Here is a 17288-nt window from a genome sequence, read left to right as displayed (position 1 = left end):
ACAACAGCTATAGTTGCTGAGGAGGAAACAGACCAAAACAAGTGTGAGCAAGTTTTGTATTTGAAGAGTCATTAATTCTGCAGCCTTGTGAGGTAAAAAGACAACTAAGGCCCAAAAGCCATTTTAAGAGAGAAACCATATAACTTCAGAAGATCACTGAAGGACAGATTATGCATAATTTGGGTAGTCTGATAATTGTTTTGTTTGAGTAAACATTAGATGGCCTCAAACTAGGGAAAATAATTTGTTCATTTGAATCTTATTGCCCAGTCTCATAAATTGAAAGAGCATTCAAGGCATTGGTGGGCCATTAAGCACAGCAAATGTCCCACTTTCTTTGAGAATCCTCGTATTAACTTCTGTTTTATATAGCTGTTGACCAGTAGGTGCAGCAAATAATCATGTTGAAAGTTTAGATGTGTCATGACAAGTTAGATGTCTTCAAGTCACCAGAGCCTGGTGAAATACATGCTAGAATACTCAAGGATCTGACTGGGGAGATATCTGAGACATTAGTGATTATCTTTGAAAAGTCATAGAAGATGGGAGAGATTCCAGAGGACTGGAAAAGGGTAATAGTGCCAAACTATACAAAGGGAAATAAGGACAACCTGGGGAATTACAGACCAGTCAGTTTAACTTCACTACCTGGAAAGATAATTGAGCAAATAATTTAGCAATCAATTTGCAAACACTTAGAACAGGGGTTCTCAAACTTCATTGGACCGCAACCTCCTTCTGACAAGAAAAATTACTACACGACCCCAGGAGTCTGGACTGAAGCCTGAGCCCACCCAAGCCCTGCCGCCCCAGGTCGGGGCCAAAACCAAACACCAAGTCCCACTGCCCCGGAGCAGGGGTTGACCAAAACTAAAGCCCATGGGCTTCAGACCTAGGTCAGGGGCCTGTAACCTGAGTCCCGCCGCCCAGGACTGAAGCCTTTAGGCTTCAACCCCGGGTGGTGGGGTTCGGGCTTTGGCTTCAGTCCCATGCCCCAACAAGTCTAACCCTGCCCTGATGACCCCATTAAAACAGGATCTTGACCCAGTTTGGGGTTCCGACCCACAGTTTGAGAACCGCTGACCTAGAAAATAATAAGGTGATAAGTAACAGTCAGCATGGATTTGTCAAGAACAAATCACGTCAAACCAACCTGATAGATTTCTTTGACAGGATAACATCTTTGTGGACGGGTGGAATCGGTAGATGTGGTATATCTTGACTTTGTAAGGCTTTTGATACTGTCTTGCATGACTTTCTCATAAACAAATTAGGGAAATGCAACCTAAATAGAACTATTATAAGGTGGGTGCATAACTGGTTGGAAACTTGTTCCCAGAGAGTAGTTATCAGTGCTTCACAGTCAAGCTGGAAGGTCATGTCAAGTGGAGTCCCATAGGTATCAGTTCTGGATCCAGTTCTATTTAATATCTTCATAAATTATTTTGATAATGGCATAGAGAGTACACTTATAAAGTTTGTGGATGATACCAATCTGGGATGGTATAGAAGTGCTTTGGAGGATAGGATTAAAATTCAAAATGATCTGGACAAACTGGAGAAATGGTCTGAAGTAAATAGGATGAAATTCAATAAGGACAAATGCAAAGTAGTTCAGTTAGGAAGGAACAATCAGTTGCACACAAAATGGGAAATGACTGCCTAGGAAAGAGTACGACTGAAAGGGATCAGGGGGTCATAGCGGATCACAAGCTAAATATGAGTCAACAGTGTAACACAGTTGCAAAAAAAAGCAAACATCATTTTGGGATGTATTAGCACAAGTGTTGTAAGCAAGACACGAGAAGTAATTCTTCTGTTCTACTCCACTCTGATTAGGCTTCATTGGAGTATTGTGTCCAGTTCTGTGTGCCACATTTCAGGAAAGACGTGGACAAATTGGAGAAAGTCCAGAGAAGAGCAACAAAAATGATTAAAGGTCTAGAAAACATGTCCTATGAGGGTTTGTTTAGTCTGGAGAAGAGAAGACTGAGAGGGGGCATGATAACAGTTTTCAAGTGCATAAAAGGTTGTTACAAGGAGGAGGGATAAAAATTGTTCTCCTTAACCTCTGGGGATAGGACAAGAAGCAATGGGCTTAAATTGCAGCAAGGGTGGTTTAGGTTGGACATTAGGAAAAAATTCCTAACTGTCAGGGTAGTTAAGCACTGGAATAAATTGCCTTGGGAGGTTGTGGAATTTCCATCATGGGAGATTTTTAAGAGCATTTTAGACAAACACCTGTTAGGGATGATCTACATAATACTTAGAGTCTTGCAATGAGTGCAGGGGACTGGACTACATGACCTCTTGAGGTCCCTTCCAGTCCTATGATTCTATAGTATTTGAAAAGAGAACAAAGAGAATATTTTGCATCTTAGTGCTAAGAATTGTGGTATATGAAATGATATCACCTAAACTGGGACAAATCAGATGGCCCAGGGATTGTTAATAGAATACAGAACCTTTTACTTCCATTTCCAGCTCAGGTCGGAATCATGGCTGTTCAGTGTCCTGTGTGACTTGACCCATGTCTTAGTTCTATTCCTAGTGAATGGGTATCGATGTCATAAAGCCACCTCAAAAGGGAGGGAAGGATAGACTTGTGGTTAAGGCACAGGCCTAGGAGTTGAGATGTGGGTTCTCTTTCTAGCTCTATCTCAGTTTCGTTGCCTGTAAAACAGGGTGGAATGGAACTGACCTAACACTAACAGACAAATTAATACTGGTGAATTATATTGAGTTCTTTAAATTGAAAGTGCTACATATAAATGCACACCATCAAAAGGATCTAAGTAGCACATGTGTTGGCAGGCTGAACTGATATGCCACAGACTGAAAGAGCAGTGAGGTTGAACATGCATCCTTAGAGGTGGCCGTTGTCAAGGTTCAGGCACATTGATGGGACAGAGTTAAATATGCTGCACTGCCACCTGCCTGTGCTGTAGCTTCTGCAGTCACCATGGGCTGCTGACAAGGGCTCTGTTCCGAGATAGTTGAATTCTCACTCTGGTTTAGTCCCATATTTAAACATAGGACAGTTGTATGAGGAGGAGTGGAAATGAAAGAAGCCTAACGGAAATTATAAGACAAGCTCTGCTCTCAGATTTTGGTGTTTCCTGATTGATCCTGAGGTTTTTTTGTATATAACGGAAGACAGAATTTGTCCATCCTTCAGGGGGTCAAATGGTCAATACCTGAACTTACAGGGGACACGTTTCCCTCAAAAACTTACATATTAAATAAAAAATGTGAAAAGGCTAGTTAAACTACCATTTACTTATATTAAACAAGGGATTTTCTAAATGAACTTTCCTAATATTTTCAGTTATTTTTTGACATTTTCCCCATGACTACTCTATTTTTCCATGACCAACTTGGAGTGTTAGGAATTCTTTTCCCAATTCCTGTTCTATGATTTTCCCGTTAGGAGTTCGAACTCTCAAATCTGTAAAGATTCGTCTGACAGCATCATTTCCTAGGAGCCTATTTATTGATGTTCCAATTTGTTTTTCAGCATGTTAGCCAAATGAACTGTCTGAACATATTTCTAAAAGTATTTGGAAAACACCTTTGCCTTGCTGTATATAATTATGCTTGGTGGTACCCAAATGCTGCAATGACAGTGTCCATGGCTTTCAAAATAAGAAGGAGGACAAGATAAAAGCCCATCTATTGTTACTCACTCTGCAGAGAATTCAAGCTCATTAAAGTTGCTTTATAAACCTCTTGGGAAGTGTCCATATCCAAAAAAGCACATTAGAAGTTAACATTATGTGAAAGAAATACAGCCATAATCTCACTTAAAACTTCGCTCCTACACTATAGCGTAAAAAGTGGCTTTATTTGAGGCTCAGATCAGACTGGGGGGGTCCATTCTGTTCACATTTCTACAACAGGCTACATGGGCAAATCACAAAAGCTTTGGGCAAATCACAAAAGCGGCCACAGATTTTCATGGCCTCTCTTTTGGTGATGCACTTTACAGTGTCTCAGATTAGGCCCCCAAAACCTGAAACACAGCAAATCGGTGGCTATTTGGAAAAATGGCCTTAATTCCTCTTAGTTTCCTTATCTGTGAAATGGGTAGAAACAATACTTACCCACCTCCCTCTTTCAAAGGGGCTGTGAAGTTAAATACATTAATATTTGAATACATGTATTGCATTGTAATAATGCTTTGTATTTCCATAAAACCTCCCATCTGATGCTCTCAGTGTGTTTTTCCTCTGTCTTTGTGTTCTGCATTCTCATGTCACAGTAAAATTTTCTGGGTAGCAATTTTAAAACGAGGGCTGTAGTGTAGTGTACAATCTGTTTTACTTTGTGTTGCTGTACAAAGACAGACTTCCCAAGCTGATGAATAGTTCTTTTGAAAGAGCTCTTCCTAACAGAAGGCAGTAGAACTATGACAGTGCAAATGAAACGCTATAAGTTACTTGGTCCATATGCACAAATACTGTATTCATAAGCAAACTTTTTTTTCCCCACCAGGATCTTGATTTTGAAAACTTGACTCCTAATCTCTGCTCAGAAAAAATACAACTTGCTTTCTCAAATACCAGGCCAGCACAGAAACCTATCTAAAGCACAATTCTGGTTAAAGTAGAGGGCACTTCCACATCTATTTTTTTTCTCCTAAGAGGGGAAGTGTTGCCCAATTTTGACGATTATATGGGGAAATGATCCAGACTCTACGAAAATTGCTGTGCCTTAGATAGGAGAGTAATTTTCAAGAAAATGTCAATGAAATAGGCAGAATGGGCTTTTCAGAACCCTGATCTTTTAAAGAAATACAGACTCAAAATTATTATAGCTGCCATTTCAGCATCAGAAAGTTCACTGTTCTATTAATTGGTTTCAGTCACGGAATTATATTACAGCTTTTGATAACTGGGTCTTTCAGGAAGGATGCAGCTTTTCTAGTGGTGGTCACTTTTGAAAGCAATGGGCCAAATTCATTCCTGGAGTAATTCCATTGTGCAATAGTTACACCAGGGCTGAAATTGTTCCAGGATCTTTAATAGCAGCGATTTACCTGTAGGGCTATGGGAGAGTAAACAGGGAAATGTCTCACATCGGAGTGATCCTGGGAAATACGTACTCACTGATTTCAGAGCCAGTTTGCATCTGTCCTCTTTTCTGCTGTAGGTGATTTCTTTTATTGTTTGTTAAAGATCAAACCTCACTGTTTTTTTAAAGCTTGCCTTCCTGTCACTCCCATCCACTCAAGCATTAGCTGTGTCTTCCCTCACCCCGATTATTAGAATAAATAAAGCCAAGGAGAACATGGACTTGCAACACAGAAACTCATCTCTCCCAAGAGTAGTTTCCTTTTCCCTTTATTTTCGGTCAGGCCTTCTCTTGTCTTTCCCTTTCTCCATTATCCCCATGGTCTTTCAGTATTCTTATAAATTCATCTGTCTTTTAGGGTAAGATTCTACCCTTGTCAGAGACAACACATACCTTTTGATGGGAGTGGGGGTGGAGGGTAAAATTTAAAGGTTGGGAGACACTTGACCGCCCCAAGTGTTGCCTCTGGGAGGTGGGGGACATGGGGAAAATTGAACTTGCCTGCTGACTTTGACTGGACTTTTGCTGGCAGTTGAAGCAGAGCCATTCACAGGTGAGAAGCCCCATCCCACAGGGTGCCTGGCTAGTGGGCTGGCTGCGGGAGGTGGGCGAGGCTGTGGTTGTGAGTGTGAGCCTAGAAGCGGCGGTGGAAGAGTCCGGGCGAGGGAACAATGGGAAGAAGAAGGGAGCTCAGCATGAGCTGTGGTCCTGTTAGACTGGCTGCATCGTGTCCAAGTAGAGAATGCAGAGAGGGAAAGGTTCTGAGTTGTTAGGAGTTAAGCAGGACTGAGCCCACCTAGCCCATAGCACCTAGAGGTGGCAGGGGACTGAGTGGGCTCTGCCCTGGTACATCAGAACTTCATGAAGTAGAGCCAAATGGAAAGCAGAAATCTGGGGGTGGGGGGTGGGGATGCAACCCTGTGTGCCCACCCTCCACATGTCACCTCTGTTTGCACTGGAGGGACCACTTTCCTTCTGGAGCCCCTGCAACCTTAAGCAGTGTGCAGTCCAGGGAGCTCTTTGGGATGGTGCATGATGGATAAAGCTATGGCCCACCTTCTCCCTACCCTCTCTCAGACACCAACACCCATTGGGGGCAGTGGGAGGTAGCAGCAATTGTACTCCCCTGTACAGGCCCTCGCCTCCCTTTTTGCACTCACACAGCAGCTGGCTACAATCTAGCCCTTAACTTATAAGCAACTCTGAGGCTAACACCTTAGTTTTTTATTTGCTTGTAGCAAGTCATGCCGTCAATGGTTCTTCGTAAGTAATAATTAATTCATTACAACACATCATTTACCTGCATCAGCAGGTTAGAGACACTGATGTGTCTTTCCTTCCACCCTTTACTAGAAATATCATAGTAACCTCACTCTTTAATAGGGACAAAATAACTTTTCACCAACTTTTCTCCCAAACATAGCTCCTTCCAGTAGCTTCCTAAAACAGGGCAAATACTTAATAGCTTCCTTCACTTATAAGTGAAAGTGTCCAGAGAAAATTTTAGGTCAAGCTAATATAATTTAAATAAGTTACTTGAGAAGTTTGTTTTGGCACATTTTGTAGGTCTGGATATATGCACTTTACTCAATAATCCTTACACAATGTAAGAATAGCCATACTGGGTCACACCAAAGGTCCATCTAGCACAGTATCCTGTCTACTGACAGTGGCCAGTGCCAGGTGCTCCAGAGGGAATGAACAGAATGGGTAATCATCAAGTGATCCATTCTCTGTTGCCCATTCCCAGCTTCTGGCAAACAGAGGCTAGGGACACCATCCCTGCCCATCCTGGCTAATAGCCATTGATGGACCTATCCTTCATGAATTTGATCTAGTTCTTTTTTGAATCCTGTTATAGTGGCCTTTACAACTTCCTTTGGCAAGGAGTTCCATAGGTTGACTGTGCATTGTGTGAAAAAATACTTCCTTTTGTTTGTTTTAAACCTACTGCCCATTAATTTCATTTGTGATCCCCTAGTTCTTGTGTTATGAGGAGTAAATAACACATCCTTATTTACTTTCTCCACACCAGTCATGATTTTATAGACCTCTATCATATCACCCCGCCATCTCTTTTCCAAGCTGAAAACATATGAAATATAAATAGCCCTATGCGTATTTGTCATGATGCCTGTTAATTTGGGAACAAGGAAAATAAAAACATTCTAAATCGCAAACAGGTGATAGTCGGTATTATTCACAGAAGAAGGTATTTACATGGTATATTATACTGTTTACTTATCTAACTAATAACTAATCTTCAGTTTTTCTGGAAAATCTGACTAAAAGGTTTCAATGATCAGAGGTGAAATTGTAATACTTTACAAAAATATAAAGGGCTGGAAAATCAATTGTAAGTGCTCACCTGCATGATACTGGAGGGCAGGAATTGCTGCAATGAATGGGTGTATTGTTACGCAGTTTAATCTGCCCTGTCAAGAAGGGCAGGGCTATGACACAACCAATCAGAATTTAACATTTAGGCTATGACCCTAATCCCAATTACATGGTGAATGAGCAAAACTATTTTGTCACACTTGAGTGTGTTTAAATTGTGCAACAAAACTCTGCCTCACTCTTCTGCTATAGGTATTACTTTAGCAATTGGAGTGTAGAATTAAATCAAATAGTTTAAAGCAATATACAGGTTTGTACTTATTTTGTTTCAAATGAGGTTTTTTGGGGGTTGTTTGGGTTTTTTGTGGCTTGATGCAGTGCCCAGTGCCCGCTATAGTCAATGGGAATCTTTCTTTGGATTTCAGTGTGCACTAGATCAGGGCTCAGATAAACAAAAATTAGATGTACAATCAAGAACACATGTAGGTTATGTTATTATTAAGGACAGAAGGACCAATGATAGTTAGAAAGGCAGCATGTACTTGCCAGTGAGCTGTAAGTAACTAATTGTCCCCATCTCCTTCCACCCCAACCTATCTCTATATTGCAGGAGCCTTCCTCTTCTCTTGTGGCATTAGCCTCCTCGTTACTGTCAACAGAAGTTTACTAGTTTACCTACAGCTTGAGGCTTTTTATTGGATAGGGTTTTTAAATTAAAAAAAAAAAAAAGATATGCTCTCTATATAATTCTTTTAATGAGACATAAGAGTTAATGGACCTGGTGGCAGTGGTGGTGATCTGTGGAATAGAAAATGAGACATGAGTCTGATGAGCTATAGAGATTGTTCCTGAGCTATATGGGGAAAGCATTAAAGAGGAGTTAGTAGCCACCCTGCTGTAAATGAAATACTGTAGAAAGGTATGTCCAGGCCAACACCAAAACCCCTTTTTAGACATCATTAAACTATTGGTCTGCCTGTGGCTTTCAATAGCCATCTCTTGTGGCTGAGAGTCTTTTAACCTTTGTTCACTGTTATCAAACTGCTCCTTTCAAAAAAAATTAAGTTATTTGGAAAGATGCCTGCCCGGCAGCCTTGGATATGGAAAGCTTCCACTGAAGAGGCACAGCAGGGCCCTCCACATTACCCCAGTGTTCTGCACTTCATCCCTTCTTCTGCAGGAACCTCCTAGGATTGAGGACACCCTGGATGGCCCATTGAATCCATGGTCTGTCTACTGAGATTGCCAACAAGGGTGTCAGTGAAAGCTGTGTGTTTTGTGGTGTGGACATCTGTATGTTCGGAATTGGACTCGCTCACTGCCCACCTCGCTCACTGCCCACAGCTGCCAGTCTGCCATCAGATGCCAACAGCTTTTAGCTACTATCCCAATGAGCTGGATTCAAACCAATGACCTGGTGCTAAGTGTTTCTATGCTCCCCTGAACCATCCAGAACTGCTGTTAAGCTCCTGGGTTTTTGTTGTTGTTTTTTTTTTTTTTTGTAGACTGCAAATTGAAAGATGTCCTAACTCACCGTTGGAACAGCCATCAGGCTGTTGTAACCTGAGAAACACAGCCTTGCTAGTCATTTAGCTTAGTGCAGTCTGACGGACCTCTGCTGATAAAATAGTTTTAAGCCCAGACCTATGTGTACCTGCATTTACCTTCCCCTACAGTATTGTATGTGTTACACTGTCATGATCAGTCACGTACATCTCTGCAGAGAGATTTTTTGAAATGTGTGTAATATAACAAGTAGATACAAATCAGTCCATTGCATACTATAAGTGTTTACTCTGACAATTTCCAGTTGCATGGCCCACCCAGAGTCTGAATAGTTGAAGAGAAAGAGGCCCAACTGAAGAAAAACAAAACCCTCTCTAGGGTTTCTGGTTTATCTGGTTTGTTGCTTAGCCAGAAGCCAGCCACGTCTCGGGCCACATGCCCTTCATGTGTCTCCACACTCTGTAAACTCAAAACAAACAGTGTAAGATCAACATAATAGGGCAGCTCTTCTGACTCACCCTCTCATGACAATGGTTCAGCTCTTTTTTAAGGTTTGTGTGTATCTGTTGTGACAAAGCTCTGTCCTTGCCTCCGTGGGTCCCGCGTTTCCTGGCAGATTTCTCTAGCCTCAGAGGCTCACTGTGATGCTGCACATAACCATTCTCTCTCTAGAGACAAGGGTCACAGTCTACTGAGCCATTTTCATCATAATCCAGCAAGGGAGGTGAGGAGAAGTTATCCTTCCTTGCACAGACTCTGTTGTCTCCCAGTCTCAGTGATTAATCAGGGGGCAAAGGTGGGGGGGGAAGCCCGGGCCCACCCTCTACTCCAGGCTCCAGCCCAGGGACCCTAATAGTATCAGCTATGGTAGCTGACCTTTTAGAAACATAACATGTACAATTCCCTGGGCTACTTCCCCCACAGCAGCCCTCACTTCCTCAAGGGCCTCCCTCCTTGTGCCTGATATGGTGTGTACTACTCAGCCTCTCCAACAGCGCAACTTCCTCCCACAGCTCCTGACATGCACACCCACCTGACTAACTGGGAGGCTTTTAACTAGGTTCAGCCAGCCCCTGATTGGCTTCAGGTGTCCCAATCAACCTAGCCTTCTCCCTGCCTTCTGGAAAGTTCTTAATTGGCCCCAGATGTCTTAATTGACCTAGAGCAGCTGCCATTTCACTTATCCTGGTGCTAGGGATTTGTTTAGCCTGGAGCTAATATATCTATCTCCCACTACTTTTCTGTAGCCATCTGGCCTTGCCCCGACACACTATGCTAATGCATTCCTAGCTTAGATCCCAGACTTCTTAACCCAAAGTACTCAACAGTTGTCTGGTTCAGTGGGGGTGCCTCCCATGAGGCGAGGTACAACAGGGATGGGGGACCTCCTTTAGGAAGCAATGAACAACCTGTACAAACCATTACAGTGCTTTTTACGCCATGTCTTTTACCAAACTTATTCCAGGGTCCACTGAATCTCACTCCTCTTGGACTCTCAGTTTCCAGTAATGCCCCAGTAGTGTATTTAATGATCAGCAATGGACAAGGGGACTTTGTTGATTTCTATCAGAGGTTGTGCAAAGCTTTTCCACATATCACCTTTCTCATCTCCAGGCTAGACTAGTGCATGTGCTGTACTTAGAGTTACCAATTAATTCCATCCCAAATCTCCAGCTGGTGCAGAATGCAGCCACTCACCTCCTATTTGGTCTGGACCATCACAAGCACATAACTAAGGCCCTACCAAATTCACAGTCCATTCTGGTCAATTTCACGGTCATAGGATTTTAAAAATAATAAATTTCATTATTTCAGATATTTAAATCTGAAATTTCTCGGTGTTGTAACTGTAGGGGAACTGACCCAAAATGGGGTAGTGGGGGGAGGAGGGGGTCACAAGGTTATTGTAGGTGGGTCATGATATTGCCACCCTTACTTCTCTGCTGCTGCTGGTGGCACTCTTTCAGAGCTGGGTAGCCGAAGAGTATCAGCTGCTGGCAGGGAGCCCAGCTCTGAAGGCAGCAGCACCACCACCAAGGGTGGCCTGGTATGGTATTGCCACCCTTACTTCTGCACTGCTGCCTTCAGAGCTGGGTGCCCAGCCAACAGCCACCGCTCTCCAGCTACCCATTGCTACCCTTACTTCTGCGTGGCTGCTGACGATGCTGCCTTCAGAGCTGGGTGCCTGGCCAGCAGCTGACACTTTCCAGCCTCCCAGCTCTGATGGCAGCACAGAAATAAGGGTGGCAATATCAAGACTCCCCTACAATAACCTTCCAATCCCCCCCCCGAGCCGCTTTTGGGTCAGGACCCCCAGTTTGAGTAACACTGGTCTCTGCTGTGAAATCTATATAGTATAGGGTGAAAGTACACAAAAGACCAGATTTCATGGCGCATTTGATGCATTTTTCGCAGCTGTTAATTTGGTAGGGCCCTACACATAACACACATGCTCACATGCAGTTGCTTGCCAGGCAATTTAAGGTGCTGGTGAAGATCTTCAAAGCCCCATATGATCTGGGACCTGGTTATCTGATAACACTTCCCTCTTTGATGTCTATCTAATCTTGCTAAATGTAGATGTTTCCAGGTACCTTCTAGGTACAGTATCTAAGCACCATTGCTCTCTACTCATCACAGCAGTTAAAGTGGGTGGGAAGACTGTCATCAATTGATATGTCTGATCACTCCATGGCAGGCAGCAAAGCCTTCTCAGTTGAGGGCTGCTACAGTAAAGCCTGCTGCTCACAGCAGACGCCCAGAACATGAATCTAGTGACCTTTAGCCACCATACAAGGCTCATTTATTTTGTTTAGCATTTTAACGACTTACTGATTTTATTTTTGAGAATGGCACCTCTCATTTGTGTTTGAATCTTTTTAATTCAGTGCCAGGCTACCAATAGGCAATAGACACTTTCAAAATCGTAAATAAAAATGTCTTATTTACCTGACAGACCTTCACCTCTTGTTGTCTCTTATATCAATCTTTGCTGGAGTGCAAAAAAAAATCCAAAATAAATCATCTCCCTCCTCATCTTCTGTGTAGCTTGCCTGATGCACATGATCCATATTCAGCTGCCTTTTCACTCTGAGAAATAGGTATGAGACTTGTTTTTACATGTGTATGTGTTTACCCAGAAGTAAGAGCAGGATCTTTGTGGGCTAGATCTTTTCAAATATTGACATGGGAACTTCTCTTTATTTTGGTGTTAGAAAGGATAGTGTTGTGCAAAGTCTTAGAGGGGAAATATATATTTTACATTGAAACATGAATGTCATATTTCATGAAATGTGAAATCATGACGATGAGTGCCATTCCCCAACCATCTTTTTCTGTCCTGGAAGTTATGAGCAAGTTGAGTGAAAATTGGTTTTATGTCAAATAAAATACATTTCTGTTCACCCCATGCACATGATGAAAGTCACCCTACTGAAGAATGTATAGTACCAGCTCCCTAGCTGGTGTAAATCACCATTAACTTCAATGGACTTAGGGCAGTGGTGGGCGAACTGTGGCCACTGGGAGCTGCAGACGGCCATGCAAATGTAAACAAAGGGTCTGGTGGTCCACCAGCGGATTACCCTGATGGGCCGCGCATGGTCTGCAGGCTGTCCACCACTGACTTAGGGCGACTTATACCAGTTGGCCCATATTCATTAATATAGTAGACATTTGAGGCCACATCTTTAAAAAGCAGAAGCCACTTGTCTATTTTTGTGCACAGATGTTGGGTAAATATATCGGCTAGTCTCTGGGGCTCTTCAGTGAGAGTAAAAGAGAACTCTTCAGATACAGGTTAGAGTGGAACTGCTCTGTGGAAATTCCTCCAGTTTAAAGGCCCTCGCATATTGTTCCACAGCAAAGGCCAGAGAATACAAATAACAACAGATTATCTGGCCTTCTCACTACCTCCACCTCAGGCAAACCCCCACTCACTACTGCTTAAGGCAATGGTTTGCAAACTAGGGAGGGCAGAATAAGTTCTCTGGGGGGAGGCGGGGGCACGAAGAAACTGGGATTCCACAGGTCCCGCAGGACCCACTGCCGTAATAGCAGGATAAAAATAGAGTGGGTATTTCAGGATAAAAGTAGAGTGGTATTGCATGGCAGGATGGGAGCAGGGTTAAAAAATTAATCCTCCTGTGCTACAAACATCATGAACACCCCAGTCAGCAGATACCTCTCTCTAGTCACCCACCTCTGGAGGCAGCGCTGCTGCAGATTACAAGTAATGGAGAGGTGCCCATCACAACTTCTGTAAATAGTAAGGGAGGAGTGAATGGAAAAATTTGTGCACCACTGACTGAAGGAGCCCCCAAAGAGCTGAGCTTCCTGCTATACAAGAGGTCTGGACACACCAAATCCTGGTTCTCACCAGTTCTGCTGCCCCCTCTCTCAGTCTGTAAGAGGTAGGAGCAGGATTTGCTCCTTAGTGCAGAACTTTATTTTAAAATATGTATTTTACTGGCCAAATTCTTCTACCAGTTACACCCATGGAACTCCACTGGCTCACTGGTGTGGCAGGAGTGGAACTGAGTGCAGAATTAGGCCCTATACATTTATGTAAGATCCCCTGTTTACAATTTTTTAAAAGACTGTTGCTATTTAGAAGCAGTTGTTCTACTATTACCCTAGGAATACAACATATATTAAAATGTTATCTTTTAAACATATTGTTCTACATTAATATTTAAAGAAACAAAAAGAAGTATTTGACTGGTGCAGCAGGTGGGAATGTGAATGTATGAAATACTGACTGATCACGTGCTATAATATATATTATTCTTACTGTATTTTTCACTCCATGCTTCTGATGAAGTGGGTTGTAGCCCACAAAAGCTTATGCCCAAATAAATTTGTTAGTCTCTAAGGTGCCACAAGGACTCCTCGTTATTTTGACTGATCACTGATTGGCATTATCCCGTGTCTATCTTTGATCATGTAATCAACAGTCTGTTTGATCAATTTGTTTTGTTTCCTTCAAATTTGCGCTTATGGAGCTTAACCTTTGAAGTCCAAGTCAAAACTTTCCTCTGAGATCTTCTGGTGATTAGATCAGGTACATTTTCTGAACATTCCAATCTTTCCTACTGAGGTTTCATTCTTTTACTCGGAGGCTATGAAGTCAAGAGGAGAGCATATCTTCATTAGCACTTGCATCTTCAGGGCAACTAGATTAGGAAGAAGGCCTGAGACCACGAAGTTAACAATGATGAAAATCTCCACTTGCTCTACAAGAGGTCCAAAAAACTTCCAGAGGCTTAGTTAACTTTTAATTTGTTATTTTATTTTACCTGGCTGTGGTTGGGATGTCGAGCATTTTTTGCAGGGTGATGATTTTATTGTTTTCCAATATCAGTCAGCCAAATGCTGTTCTAACCAGCTACAATGGCCTGATTATCATTTACACTAAAGCTCTTTTCACTGATCTGGTGGTTTAAAGGGGCCTTAGAATGGCTATAATTGCATTTATATCCACTTTAAGGCCCTTTTCCACTGTCAGACTAATGCAAGGGGCCTTAGTGTAAATGAAATAGGCCCAATATATAGGTATTCTTTAAAGAAAAATATATTAGGGTCTGATGGTCTTCTCACGTTTGTTAGACACTATTGTCTTCAACTGAGTTACTCATTTACTTTCACCAATGTGAGAGGAGAATCAGGCTGATAGGATTTTTGTTGGATTTCTGATTTAAATTTAATGATGGAAATCTGTGTATCAGATGTATCTCAAAAGCTTTGTTCAGTGCATTGAAAACAATCACATGCAGAATAATTTAGAAAAGGAGACATTCTTTATGTAAAGAAGGAAGGATTGTTAATCTGTGGTATATTTGAATGCCTGAGGAAACAGAGTTGGCTGTTTTTCTTACACAATAAATTGGGCATTCCTTTTATGAAGAGTGTAACAATCTTGGGGTTCATTAAATAACAAACCAGTGAATGAGAAAGGAATGAAACTTTAATAAAACAATCTGGAGCGTTTCTGGTGAAATGCTGCACACAGCCATATGTTCCCAGCCTCCGCCTCCAGGACATATCACCAAATTCCCACACTCACAACACAATCCCTTATGAGGAACTGTCTCCATATCAGAATCTTTCATAAACATATCTCTACATCTTCCCTCTTAAAGAAAAATGAATTAACTCTTATATACATATATATAGATACACACTAACAGTTAACTATCTAATAACACATGCATCAAATTCTCAACCCATCTAGTACATTTCTATAAACCCAATGTGTCAACTACCTAGAGAGGAAAGGTTACCAGCAGATCATTCTCGACTGAGTCTTTACCACGCACTTTCCTCAAATACTCCTTCTCCAGGCAAGTTAGCAAGTCTATGAGTCTTTCAGGATGTTTAATCTCCCACTCTGATCTTCTCAGTATCAGCCTTTCATTAGAGTCTAAGTTGTTCTCTTATTCTTTGGCAGTTTCTCCTTTGTGGGTTGATGATAAAGGATCAGTTAAATGGGAAATGCCAGAGTCCACATCAGCTGTTAATGTGTTGGAACTTTCTGGAATTATTTGTAGATCCCTTTAATTATGTTGAAATGTGTCCCCCTGGTCCATCTGGAATACATAAGACCTTGGATGCAGCTGTTCTTTAATGTTACCCCTTCGGCCACAAGTATTAGAGATGTGATTCCTCGGGCACTCTCTATCACTTGGGTTAAGAGATGGGAGATCATGGGCCCTTTTGTCAAAGTAATATTACTGCTTCCACTTCTGATTTTCTTTCATCTTCTGTATGGTTTCATTGTTATGAGATTTCAGCAGGTTATCAGTAATTGGTAAATTAGATCTGATCCTTCTACCCATTAACAGCTGAGCTAGAGAAAAACCATTTTCCAGAGGTGTGCTTCAGTAAACCAATAAAGCTTTATACAAATCACTCCCATGGTCAAACATCTTTTTATAAGGTTCTTTATTGTCTGTATTAACCTTTCCACAGGTCCATTTGGTTGGGGGTAATTTGGACTTGATGTTTTATGATGAAAATCCCAATCTCTGGCAAATTGCCTAAAATCTGTGCTGGAACATTGTGGCTCATTATCACTAAAGACAGCATCTGGAATTCCATGTCTGGAGAAGATTTCCTTCATGCTGGCTATCACTGACTTACTATTAGTACTGTGCAGTGTGCAAATTTCTGGTTACAGAGAATAATAATCTGTGACTATTAAATAATCCTTTGATAGCGATGTAAATAAATCAGTGCTGACCTTCTCATAAGGCCTTTGGGGAACTGGATGAGGTCTCAGTGGCTCTGCTTGTTGGCATGGCTTGTATTTCAAGCAGAAAAAGCAGTTTTCTACCACATTAGTGATGTTGTGATTGATCAGTGGCCAATACATCACCTCTCATACCCATTGTTTGCACTTCTCAATTGGTAAATGACCCTCATGAATCTTCTCTTGCATTTCTTTTTGGAGGCTCATTGGAATGACAACCTTACTGCCCTTGAAAGTCACCCCATCTATCACAGTAAGTTCATGTCTGCAGTTCCAATAGTCTCTTATACTTGGACAGGAACTGCATATTTCTTCAGGACACCCTTTAATTATCACTTCTTTAAGGATTCCCAATTATTCACCTTTATCCGTTTCCTCTCTTATTTGTTGTAATTTCCTGTTAGCTACAGCAACTGAATTTACAATCAGATCTAGATAAGCTTGCATCTCTGTCTCTAAAGTATTCTCTGGTTTCGTGGAAGCCACTGCTCTGGAAAGTGCATCTGTGGTGAACATGAATTTACCGGGCATACAGGTCACAACCAAATCATACTTTTGCAGCTTTATCATCATTCTTTGAATCTTTAAGGTACAGTCATTCAGCAATTTGCTAAATCAGGGGCCTGTGGTCCATTTCAACTTCCACTATCTGTCCATAAATATACCAATTGAATCTCTCACAAGCAAATAATATTTCTAAAAGCTCATTCTCAATCTGTGTGTATCTGGTTTCTGCCTCAGTCAGGGATTTTGATGCATATGCCACTGGTTGCCAACAATCCTCATGCTTCAGTAAAATCACTGCACGTAATCCACACTGTGAACCATCTGCTGAGATTTTAACAGGCCTTCCTGATGCATAGAACTTCAACACTGGTTCTTGTATCAGTTGTTGTTTTAAACCTTCCCATGATTCTTCCTGTTCTGCACCTCAATGCCATTCATTTTTATTCTCTAAGAGTTTTCTCAAAGTTGCTGCTTTGGTAGATAAATTAGGTATGAATTTTCCAAGATAATTAACCATTCCCAGGAGCCATTGGACATCTTTCTTTGATTGGGAACATGGCATCATTTCAATGGCTGAAATCATCCCCTTATCAGATTTTACACCTTCATTGAA

The 17288-nt window shown here is 41.8% G+C and overlaps 1 protein-coding gene across 1 annotated transcript in view; it reads right to left on the bottom strand.

Annotated features, from left to right (window-relative positions):
- Nucleotides 1-17288, bottom strand: part of SPAM1 (sperm adhesion molecule 1) — a gene marked incomplete at its 3' end in the record, with an annotated part of 47201 nt that overhangs the window by 16915 nt on the left and 12998 nt on the right. The window lies entirely within an intron of this gene.

Source organism: Lepidochelys olivacea, assembly GCF_965140295.1.
Source record: "Lepidochelys olivacea isolate rLepOli2 genome assembly, chromosome: 1".
Classification (NCBI taxonomy): Eukaryota; Metazoa; Chordata; order Testudines; family Cheloniidae; genus Lepidochelys; species Lepidochelys olivacea.
This window is presented reverse-complemented; position numbering and strand designations above follow the sequence as displayed.